Below are 12,685 nucleotides of genomic sequence, written 5' to 3' on the forward strand. Positions count from 1 at the left end.
CGGAGTTTGCAAGTTCTCCCTGTGACTGCGTGGGTTTTCGCCGGGTGCTCCGGTTTCCTCCCACCGCCAAAGACTTGCAGGTTGTTAGGTAAATTGGCCATTGTAAATTGCCCCTAGTATAGGTAGGGGAATTGTGGGGATGTGGTAGGAATATGGGGTTAATGTAGGATTAGTATAAATGGGTGGTTGTTGGTCGGCACAGACTCGGTGGGCCGAAGGGCCTGTTTCAGTGCTGTATCTATAAATAAAATAAACATTAAAAATAAAATAGTGGCCCTCACTTATTCAAAGTGGTGGGATGGGGGTTATAATAATTACTTGCATTTATATAGAGCCTTTAATGTCATAAAACATCTCCGTGCGCTTGTGTAGTGCCTTATCAAACAAAATTTGACACCAAGCAACATAAGGGGGTAATGCAGATTAAAAGATAACCAAAAGCTTAGTTAAAGAGGTAGGGTTTTAAGGAGCATCTTAAAGGAGGAGAAAGAGAGAGAGCGAGAAAGAGACAGAGAGATGCAGGGAGGGAATTAGGAGCTGAGGGCACAGGCAGCTGAAGGCACAGTGTTGAAAGGTGGAGTGATGAAAACCGGGAATGCACAATTGAAGAAGCAGAGAGACGTCGGAGGGTTGTAGGACTGGAGCAGGTTACAGAGCTGGGGCGAGGTATGAAGCCCTGGAGGGAGTTGAAAACGAGGAGAATTTTAAAAGCAAGGCGTAGCCGGACCAGGAGCCAATATAAGTCAGCATAACTCACTTGTTTGTGGCAGTGAGCTGGAGGCAAAGTCTTGAAACTTTCTTTTTTTGCAGCTCTTAGTTCCTCATTATATAGTAGCAAATAACGAGCAAACTGTTGCTGGTTTTACAAATCTATAATAAACTTCAACTTCAGCTTTATCCTATAATCTTTTCAAATAACCTTATGATTAGTAGCAATCCCTATAATATACTGTAATGACTGTATTTGGGTAAACATTAATTTTGTTTTTTGTCACACCAGAGTTTATTGTTAAATCTAACTGCAGGCCAGCCAAACAAAAAGTGCCACGCTGAGTTTAAGCAACAAGCACATAGAACGCCTTGTTCATTTAACTGTTAAATTCCAGTCAAAATTGAAGCGTGGGAGACTGGTGCAGAAAGTAAGATGCAGGTTTTTCACCTACATTTGAATCCAGGCGAGGTTGATGGTGTGAAAGGTTCCTCAATCTGGTGATTACTGGGCTCCCAAAGTGAAATGCATGTGGCAGTCACAATCCAGTTATTAGTGAGAGTGGAACTCTTCCCGACAAAACTGCTCCTAATTGGGTGCTAAATTGACAGTTCCACTCTGTAAAGCCACAGGGTGGCTGGCATGGGAAATCGATGTAGCAAGTTGTAGACTTCCCGAGTTTGCAAGCGAGGGGACGAAGCTCTAATCTCTAATCTCTATCCAACTGTACTGCACCAAACCTGGGAGTGTTTTGATGCTGTTACTGGGTACCTGGATTGAAATATGCCACGTGACTCAGAACTAACATCCTTTGATAACCAGAAAATAATCATTTTTAAAAACAAACAACTGGATGAATTGATTGCCGTCTTGTTCAAAATTGTAATAATAAAAGCAAAATACTGCGGATGCTGGAAATCTGAAATAAAAACAAGAAATGCTGGAAATACTCAGCAGGTCTGGCAGCATCTGTGGAGAGAGAAGTGGGGTTAACGTTTCGGGTCAGTGACCTTTCTTGGGAACTGAAGTTCCGAAGAAGGGCCACTGACCCGAAACATAAACTCTGCTTTTCTCTCCACAGATGCTGCCAGACCTGCTGAGTATTTCCAGCATTTCTTGTTCAAAATTGTGTTCCTTTCACTCACTTTCATGGTGACACCAATACCTCACCTGGAAGGCCATTCTTCAGAATGACTTGAGATGCTGAGTGCTAGTAGGCTATTTTACCTTGGCAGAAAAGAGGCACCATGGGTCAAGCCCGATGTCCATCTTTCTAGCAGAATTGATTGCAAAGTGATCAAAGTGGAATTTCTGGCCAACATTGCCTTCCTGCATCTCCCAACCTTTAGCAGCAGTGGAGACAGTGATCAACTAAAGCCAGGTTAGCTGATCTTAACCAGAGCTGGAGTGAAGGCCTAACACAGGCAGATGCCAATGGGATTGCCCTCACTGCTACTTTGACTCAGCCAACTCGCTATCAAAATTGGCCTTTGTTCACCGCTTGTCTTTTTACTGTTGCTAAACGTGCAGCTGTACCGGTATGAAGAAGCCTGTGTGTAGCCCTGTTGAACAAAATCAGTCTTTTCGCTTGCAAACAAGAAAACAGATGACCTATGGCCTTCACTGTTGTGCTGGGGTGACCATGGAAAAGCCGATTTAACAGCAAATACAGCATAATAGGCTACCGTGGATCATGTTTTGACACCAATCGTACCAGTATAGCTTTTTTTGTCCCTAATATTGAGGTCACTGCACTCCATTGCTTCTGAGACTGAACGTCTGCCATCCAGTACCGGGTACTCCAGGAAGCGGTTAACTTCCATATAAGACATTCACTTTGATATTTTGAGATTTATTCAGTCAAATTTGGTACTTGCAATTTAGTGTGACGAATTATTTATGGTCCAATAGTTTTATGTATTCCATTGCTTTCCCACACCCCTTCCATTTGTACAGATTTGTGTATGGTATGTGCTTATGCATAAGGCAAGAGTGCAGCTCTGACCACATACTTTGGTTAATGAAGTAGTTGAGCAATGTGCAATATGGTCAACATGTGAACGCTCGTGATCTTATTTCTGTTTTTGTAGAGTCTTTATTTTGGCTCAGTTGGTAGCACGCTTGCCTCTGAGTCAAAAGGTTGTGGGTTCAAGTTCCACTCCAGCACGCACACATCTAGGCTGTCACTCCAGTGCAGTACTGCGGGAGTGCTGCACTGCCTGAGGTGCCATCTTTGGGATTAGACGTTAAACCGAGGGTTCCGTCTGCCCTCTTGGGTACATAAAAGACTATATGGCACTATTTTTGAAGAAGCGTAGGGGAGTTATGCCTGTTGACTTGGCCAATATTTGTCCCTCAACATCATTAAAACAGATTATCGGGTCATTATCAAATTGCAGTTTGTCGAAGCTTGCTGTGTTCAAATTGGAGCTGCATTTCCTACATTACAACACTTCAGAAGTACTTCATTGGATGTAGAGCACTTTGGGACCTCCTGAGGTCAAGCAAGGTGCTATATGGATGCAAGTCTTTGTTTTTTTTATGATTAAAAGACTTTTATTTTTTAGGTCCATGTTTCACATCCAACTACAGCTTGTTAAAACATATAATCTGAAATATAAACACTAATGTTGGAAATGGGTCAGTTAGTATCTGTAAAATGAAAGGCCACAATGAACATTCTAGGTGCTTAATCTACAAAAAACTGAGTTTTTTATCTGAAGGGTACAGACCTGTAATGCTAATATGCACTTCTATTTTTTTTTACAAAAAAAAAACCTGTGGTGTCTATTCAGCTTGTGTATTATTTATTTATTTTTTATTTAGAGATACAGCACTGAAACAGGCCCTTCGGCCCACCGAGTCTGTGCCGACCATCAACCACCCAGTTATACTAATCCTACATTAATCCCATTACCCTCTCACATCCCCACCTTCCCTCAATTGCCTGAGCACCTACCTATACTAGGGGCAATTTACAATGACCTGTCAACCTGCAAGTCTTTGGCTGTGGGAGGAAACCGGAGCACCCGGCGAAAACCCACACGGTCACAGGGAGAGCTTGCAAACTCCGCACAGGCAGTACCCAGAATCTAACCCGGGTCACTGGAGCTGTGAAGCTGCGGTGCTAACTACTGCACCACTGTGCCGCACACTTGTTTGTTCTTGTGCCTTTTCACTGCCTTCCTGAAATGATCTTCATATCCAGCCAGTTCCTGTTTCTCTCAAAAATAATTTACAGCATTCAATCCATTAAATTCCTCTTCATTACTGTAATATCTGTTGTCTTCCTCCTACCCTTTCCTTTTTTTCCCTCTTCTACTTTACAAAGTTGCTTGCTTATCACAGAATCACAGAATTGTTACAGTGCAGAAGGAGGCCATTCGGCACATCGTGTCTGCACTGGCTCTCTAACAGAGCAACTCCTTCAGTCCCATTCCCCTGCCTTCTCCCCATAACCCTGCACATTCTTCCTTTTCATATAATTGTCTAATTCCCTCTTAAATGCTTCAGTTGAACCTGCCTCCAGCATGTTCTCAGGCAGTGCATCAGATCTTAACCACTTGCTGCGTGAAAATGTTTTTCCTCATGTCGCTTTTGCTTCTCTTACCAAATACTTTAAATCTGTGCCCTCTCGTTCTCAATTCTCTCAGAAGTGGGAACAGTTTCTCTCTATCTACTCTGTCTAGACCTCTCATGGTTTTGAATACCTCTATCAAATCACCTCAGCCTTCTCTTCTCCAAGGAAAACAGTCTTAACTTCTCCAATCTATCTTCATAACTGAAATTCCTCATCCCTGGAACCATTCTTGTGAATTGTTTCTGTACTCTCTCCAATGCCCTTGCGTCTTTCCTCAAGTGCGGTGCCCAAAATTGGACGCAATACTCCAGCTGAGGCCAAACTAGTGTCTTACAAATGTTAAACATAACTTCCTGGCGCTTGTACTCTATGCCCCTATTAATAAAGCCCAGGATATTGTATGCTTTATTAACCTGTCTCTCGACATGTCCTGCCACTTTCAATGACTTGTGCACATATACACCTAGGTCCCTCTGCTCCTGCACCCACTTTAGAATTGTACTCTTTATTCTATATTATCTCTCCATGTTCTTCCTACCAAAATGAATCACTTCACATTTCTCTGCATTGAACGTCATCTGCCACCTGTCTGCCTGTTCCACTAACTTGTCTGTCAGTCAGTCATACAGCGCAGAAACAGGCCCTTCGGCCCATCGTGTGTGTGCCGGCCATCAAGCACCTAACTATTCTAGTCCCATTTTCCAGCACTTGGCCCGTAGCCTTGTATGCTATGGCGTTTCAAGTGCTCATCTAAATACATCTTAAATGTTGTGAGGGTTCCTGCCTCTATCACCCCTTCAGGCAGTGAATTCCAGATTCCAACCACCCTCTGGATGAAAAAATGTTTCCTCAAATCCCCTCTAAACCTCCTGCCCTTATCTTAAATCTATGCCCCCTGGTTATTGACCCCTCCGCAAAGGGAAAAAGTCTCATCCTATCTAACCTATCAATGCCCCTCATAATTTTGTATACCTCAATCATGTACCCCCTCATCCTTCTCTTCTCTAAGGAAAACAACCTTAGCCTTTTCAGTCTCTCTTCATAGCTGAAATGCCCCAGCCCAGACAACATCCTGGTGAATCTCCTCTGCACCCTCTCGACTGCAATCACATCCTTCCTATTGTGTGGTGCCCAGAACTTTGCACAGTACTCCAGCTGTAGCCTAACGAGCATTTTATACACCTCCATCATAACCTCCCTGCTCTTGTATTCTATGCCTCGGCTAATAAAGACAAATATCCCATATGCCTTCCTAACCACCTTATCTATCTGTGCTGCTGCCTTCAGTGATCTATGGACAAGTATACCAACATCCCTCTGACCCTCTGTACTACCTAGGGTCCTACCATCCATTGTATATTCTCTTGCCTTGTTAGTCCTCCCAAAATGCATCACCCCTCCCTTCTCAGGATTAAATTCCACTTGCCACTGCTCTGTCAATCTATATTGTCCTGCAATCTAACGCTTTCCTCCTCGCTAGTTACGACACCACAAATTTTCGTGTCATCTGTGAACTTACTTATCATACCTTCTATATTCATGTCTAAATCATCCGCCTCAAGAAAACGAACATCATGGGGCAGGACGTCAGAAATGCTCCATCCATCAATATTGGCGACCATGCTCTGGAAGTGGTTCAAGAGTTCACCTACCTAGGCTCAACTATCACCAGTAACCTGTCTCTTGATGCAGAAATCAACAAGCGCATGGGAAAGGCGTCCGCTGCTGTGTCCAGACTGGCCAAGAGAGTGTGGGAAAATGGCGCACTGACACGGAACACAAAAGTCCGAGTGTATCAAGCCTGTGTCCTCAGTACCTTGCTCAATGGCAGCGAGGCCTGGACAATGTATGTGAGCCAAGAGCGACGTCTCAATTCATTCCATCTTCGCTGCCTCTGGAGAATACTTGGCATCAGGTGGCAGGACCGTATCTCCAACGCAGAAGTCCTCGAGGCGGCCAACATCCCCAGCATATACACCCGACTGAGCCAGCGGCGCTTGAGATGACTTGGCCATGTGAGCCGCATGGAAGATGGCAGGATCCCCAAGGACACATTGTACAGCGAGCTAGTCACTGGTATCAGACCCACCGGCCGTCCATGTTTCCGCTTTAAAGATGTCTGCAAACGCGACATGAAGTCCTGTGACATTGATCACAAGTCGTGGGAGTCAGTTGCCAGCGTTCGCCAGAGCTGGCGGGCAGCCATAAAGGCAGGGCTAAAGTGTGGCGAGTCGAAGAGACTTAGCAGTTGGCAGGAAAAAAGACCGAGGCGCAAAGAGAGAGCCAACTGTGTAACAGCCCCGACAAACAAATTTTATCTGCAGCACCTGTGGAAGAGCCTGTCACTCTAGAATTGGCCTTTATAGCCACTCCAGGCGCTGCTCCACACACCACTGACCACCTCCAGGCGCTTACCCAGTGTCTCTCGCGGCAAGGAGGCCAAAGAAGAAGAAATCATTAATGTACACTACAAACAGCAAGGTTCCCAGCACCGATCCCTGTGGTACCCCACTGATAACAGGCTTCCAATCCCAAAAACAACCTTTGACCATTACCCTCTGTTTCCTGCCACGAGGCCAATTTTGGATCCAATTTGCCAAATTGCCCTGGATCCCATGGGCTCTTACCTTCTTAACCAATCTCCCGTGCGGAACCATGCATTTTAAGAATTCCTCCCCCTTTAAGTCATTTGCACTAAGACTGTCCCAGTTGATATTAGGTAAGTTGAAATCCCCAACTATTATTACCCTATTATTTTTACACCTCTCTGAGATTTGCCTCCATATCTGTTCCTCTATCTCTACCTGACTGTTTGCAGGCCTGTAGTACACACCCAGCCAAGTGATTGCCCCATCTTTTGTTCTTAAGTTCGACCCATATGGCCTCATTTGAGGAACCATGTCCTTTTCAAATTCTACACTATCCTCCTCACCGTTTACAATGCTTCCAAGTTTTGTATCATCTGAAATTGTGCCCTGTACACCAAGGTCTAGGTCATTAATATACATCAGGAAAAGCAAGGGTCCCAACACTGATCCCTGAGGAACTCCATTACAAACCTTCCTCCAGCCCGAATAACATCCATGAACCACAACTCTTTGTTTCCTATCACTCAGCCAATTTCGGATCCATGTTGCTAGCATCCGTTTTATTCCATGAACTACAAGTTTGCTCACAAGTCTGTTGCGTGGCACTATATCAGAAACCTTTTGCAAGTCCATGTACACCACATCAACGGCATTGCCCTCATCAACCCTCTTTGTTACCTCCTGAAAACAACTCCAGCAAGTTAGTTAAATTTGATTTTCCCTTAAGAAATCCATGTTGGCTTTTCTTGATTAACCCACATTTGTCCATGTGACTGTTGATTTTGTCCCGAGTTATTTTTTCCAGCAGTTTTCCCACCACCGAAGTTAAACTGACTGACCTGTAGTTGCTGGGCTTATCATTACACCCTCTTTTTGAACAATTGTGTAACATTTGCAATTCTACAGTCCTCTGGCACCTGCAAGTTTTAAGTCTCTGCTTCTCATTGATGCCAATTGGATTTTTTTGTTTTTGACATACAGCTCCAGCGACCCGGGTTCAATTCTGGGTACTGCCTGTGTGGAGTTTGCAAGTTCTCCCTGTGTCTGCGTGGGTTTCCTCCGGGTGCTCTGGTTTCCTCCCACATGCCAAAGACATGCGGGTTGATAGGTTAGTTGGCCATTGTAAATTGCCCCTGTTGTAGGTAGGTGGTAGGGAAATATAGGGACAGGTGGGGATGTGGTAGGGATATGGAATTAGTGTCGGATTAGTATAAAAATGGGTGGTTGATGGTCGGCACAGACTCGGTGGGCCAAAGGGCCTGTTTCAGTGCTGTATCTCTAAAATAATCGCACTCCTGGTTGACAGAATAATAGATTGAGTGTTTGCAGATGACATTGCATCTGTGATTATGTCTGCTGCCATTTTAAAACTGGCAGCTCAAGCATATTAATCTCCAATCTATGCTGAGTTTGCTGACCTCCTATGAGGTGATGGTATGGTCACTATAATCACTACCCTTGAGGTAGGGAGGGGAAAATTCAGCAGGGCTCCTGCACCTGATTGTCACCCAGTGACTTTCGGCTGAAAAATGTGCGTCTGGATGAAACCAGGGTCAGGAGATGCCTGCCATAGTTGAATAGCACAGTAATACCTGCAGAAAAGATAGTCGCTTAGACAAGGTACCAGAGGCACAAGGCGGGCACCAACTTTTCAAGCTTCTGGCAGCAGCAAAGGTTTGGCAGCAAGCCTGCCTGCCCGCTCAACCAAGGTATGAGGAAGTTTTCAAAGAAATTCCTGAGATAAACTATTGATAAACACAAGGGAAATTGGTTTTTCAAGTTGAACTAGTTGGGTATTGAAAGGACCTCAAGTTGGCTGCATTTTCTTTTTCTTGGAAATATTCAGCAGGTCTGGCAGCATCTGTGAGGACAGAATCGGAGTTAACTTTTCAGGTCGATGACGTTTCATCAGAATTGGCAAACGTTAGAAATGTAATAGGTTTTGAGCAAGTGTAGGTGAGGTGGCTGAGCGGGTGGGAAGAGAAGAATAGAAGGGCAGAGGTCAGAAGAGGTTGAATGACAAAGATGTCCTGGAACAAAAGGCAAAGGGAGTGGTAATAGTTGTAATAAAAGACAAAGCATTTGTCTTTTGCAATTATTACCACTCCCTTTGTCTTTTGTTCCATGGCATCTTTGTCCTTTAATCTCTCCTGAGCTCCGCCCTATCACAGACCTTCCCTTTTGTTCTTCTCTTCCCCAGCCCCCACCCCGTTCACTGCTACCGCCTTTCACTTGCTCAAAACCTATTACATTTCTAACCTTTGCCAATTCTGATGAAAGGTCTTGGACCTGAAAAGTTAACTCTGTTTCTCTCTCCACAGATTTCCAGCATCCACAGTATTTTACTTTTTTTATTTTTCTTGATTGGAATGAGTCATTAATTCTGCAATAAACTTCATGAACTTGATGTGACGGCATCTCCCTTGTACAGGGACACATTGGATAACACAAGTGTGTTAACAAGGAGGGGGAAACTATTGGTCTTTTTATGGTGTATTGTTGCTTGGAATTGGTAGCATTTCCACAGTTATCCCTCCTTCTGAACATTTGACTTTTTTTGTTAACTTGGTAAACTATATAAATTTGCATCAGGCTTGAATTCCATTGCAGATGATCAACACGTTGTGATCCTCATGATCTGCATTTCCAAAGTCTACAATTTGCACTCCGCCAAGCTTAAAGTTTCCTTCAGGCAGGTTTATGTGGTTTCCATGTAAATTGAAGCATTTTGCTTTTATTAAAACATTAGCAGTCAGCTCATACCGCAAAGGCAGGTGCTGAAACTCTTCAAAGCATTTGGAGTGGTATTAACTTGGCTTTCTTCAAGGAACATTCAAACATAACATAACCTATAGCTATATTACTTGTGGGAGAAACACACTCTCAGGAGTAAACTTTTTCAATGCTAAAAGTGCATTTTTGCTTCAAACAGAAAGTAAGGAAACTCTGACGTCTTATAGAGCATTTCATTACCATCTGAACTTGACAAATGTAGCTTCGCCTCCACCCACATATGACTGGCCCCCTGACTATTCCGATCATTCCATTTTCAGGGACATGCTGTGGCTTACTCCGTTCAATCCCCCCCCACCGTGTGATGTTGTATCCTTCAATAATTATAGAATCTTACAGCACAGAAAGAGGCTATTCTGCCCATCATGCTTTTGCTGTCTCTTTTAAAAGAACTAATCCAATTTGTGCCACTCCTTTGCTCTTTCCTCCATAGCTCTATGGATTTTTTCTCTTAAGTATATTCAATTCCTTTATGGAAGTTACTATTGAATCTGCTTCCACCACCTGGTCAGGCAGTGCCTTCCAGATCGTCATAACTTTCTCTGTCAAGAAAAAAAACTGCTCACCTTCCCTCTGGCCCTTTTGCCAATGGAGCTAAAATCTATGCCCTCTGGTTGTTGATCCTCCTGTCAGTGGAGACATTTTCTCCCTATTTCCTCTACCAAATCCCGATGTCATTTTGAACATCTCCATTAAATCTCCTCTTAACTTCTTATCTAAGGAGAACAATCCCAGCTTCTCTAGTCTCTCCATCACTGAAGCCCTTGTCCCTGGCACCATTCTCAAGTACATCTCCTTTGTACCCTTTACAAAGGTTGTGAAGTACCTTGGAAAGTGTTGGACACAATAAGCCTTGCTGTCTGAAATGAGTTTGTCTGAATCTTGCTGTCCAATAGCTGGCCCCCTAACTATTGCTGACTGAAGACAGGTGATTTTTTTTCATCTTCCTCCGTTCCCAGAACCCACTATTGCTCATGGCTTTCAGTGGCACGGTCATGGGATCTGACGCCAGGAGCTGAGTTTAAGTAACGAATGGAGTAACCATCACATTGGTGTATCTTTTACTCAAGTTCTTATTGTGGAGTGTTCCTTTGAGGTTTTATGGCCTCAAGACTCTGCAGGGACCGAGTTTCTGCTAGACATGTGGGAGTAGCAATTCTACCTGGTGGTCTGACTGTATGTGCACTCGTGAAATTTTCCTAAGGTTTAAGGTGATTAAAATATTTATTATTATTCTTCGTCCTGCCTTTTGGAAGCTCAGATCTTAGAGGGAATTTGAAGAGGAAATTGGTTGAGCCACCTGCAGAAATAGTCCCAGCTTCAAGAAAAAAAAATTCATGTTAAATGCCCCATGTTGCCTCATCACTCTGCGTTGCATAGTATTTTCCTGTCATTACTCTACTCTGCCACTTGCTTCGGCCTGTGCACGTGTTCAACTGTACCGTCCCTTCCAGCGGAAAATTCTGGAAGGGGCTGGAATTGGAGAGCCATGGAAAAGACTCTTCACAATTATAGACATAAATGAAGAGGAAACTTGTCAAGGAGCTGCAAGAGTTTCTACTGAAATTGTTGAGCAGCTATAAAATACAAGGAGGTGAGAGGGACAACATCATTGAGGCTCATATAGCCCCATCATATAAGCCTATACACATGTTGTAATTCTATTTTACAGGCACAAGAAAGCTAATTGAATGGTGGAACAGGCTTGAGGGGCTGAATGGCCTCCTTGTGTCCCTCTGCTTCTACACACGTGAGACAGTTCTTGATATTAGGTTTTTTTTTTAACATGATTGCAGATCTTGTACGAGACTATGCTGCTTAAAAGTACTTCATTGGCTGTAAAGCACTTTGGGATGTCCTGCAGTTGTGAAAGACACGATATAAATGCACGTCTTTTTTTTTTTTACATGTGGCTTGGTCGAGATTAGCTAATTTAACACAGGAGATGGATTGAATCCAGGGCCTTCATGATATATGTGGCTCTGTTTGACATTAGGCATTGAATGGAATCATTAACAAAAGCATTCTCTTTTAGCCATTTCTTTGTTTCTTTCCTGTCTCTATGCTGTTCTCCAAATCTATTGGAGTATGTGGCAAAATTGAATTTCAGTAATAAAATGAGTGAATGTCATGTTCCTGTGCTCTGAATGTGGTAGTGCAACTGAGTAACCTGTTTGGCTTATTGGTTGCTATCTGTGTTTCTTTTGAACCATTATTCCTTGAGCATGTTCAATCTGGCTATATTTGTGTTTTGAATTTAGCATTAATGCTTGTACCTTTCGGGGCACAGATATGCAAAAGTCAGCACATGAACTCCATGGAAATTGGCTGCAATGAAATCCAAGATTTGAATTCTAGCTTGGCTCAGTGGTCGCGCTCACACCTCTGAGCCAGAAGGCTGTGCAGTACAGAGGAAGTGCTGTCTTTCAGATGAGATGTTAAACCGAGGATCTGTTTGTCCACTCGGGATACGTAAGATCCCATGGCATTATTTTGAAGAACAGCAGGAGAGTGTTCTCCCTGGTCTTCTAGCTAATATTTATCCCTCAACCAACATCACTTCTTTTTTAAAAAAAAAAATAAAAAATCATCTGCTCATTATCCCATTGCACTTTGTGCACAGATTGGCTGCTGTGTTTCCTATATTACAACAGCGACAGCACTTCAAAAAGTACTTCATACTTTCTTCAGTAGTTTAGATGACAATGGGACCACATTTCTTAACTGGAACTTCTCAACTGCCAGTGATTCCCTGAGTTCAGTGGTGTTACGGCATCAGATGCATCAGTTTGGTTCAACACGTATGCAATTGTCATGACATGTTATTCCTTGGCTTGGCCCCTGCCCTGAACTTTAAATGAAACAAAAACAGAAAATTCTGGAAATACTCAGCAGGTCAGGCAGCACCTTTGGAGAGAAAAACAGTTAACTTTTCAGGTCAATGGCCTTTCATCATTTTGCTTTTGTATTAGTGCTGAACTTTAAATGATCCCGGTCAGTACCATATATTGCTTT

At 43.4% G+C, this 12,685-nt stretch overlaps 1 protein-coding gene across 5 annotated transcripts in view; it reads left to right on the top strand.

Moving 5' to 3' along the window:
- LOC137383941 (solute carrier family 45 member 3-like) overlaps positions 1–12,685 on the top strand; it is a 166,085-nt gene that overhangs the window by 120,222 nt on the left and 33,178 nt on the right. The window contains exon 1 of one of the 5 annotated variants that reach the window (XM_068057367.1): positions 11,364–11,420. The exons of the other annotated variants lie outside the window; for them this stretch is intronic. The gene's annotated coding sequence lies outside the window, so the exon portion shown is untranslated. Of the gene's footprint in view, positions 1–11,363; positions 11,421–12,685 lie in introns of those variants that run through there. 5 annotated transcript variants of the gene reach the window in all.

Source organism: Heterodontus francisci, chromosome 25 (assembly GCF_036365525.1).
Source record: "Heterodontus francisci isolate sHetFra1 chromosome 25, sHetFra1.hap1, whole genome shotgun sequence".
Lineage (NCBI taxonomy): Eukaryota > Metazoa > Chordata > Chondrichthyes > Heterodontiformes > Heterodontidae > Heterodontus > Heterodontus francisci.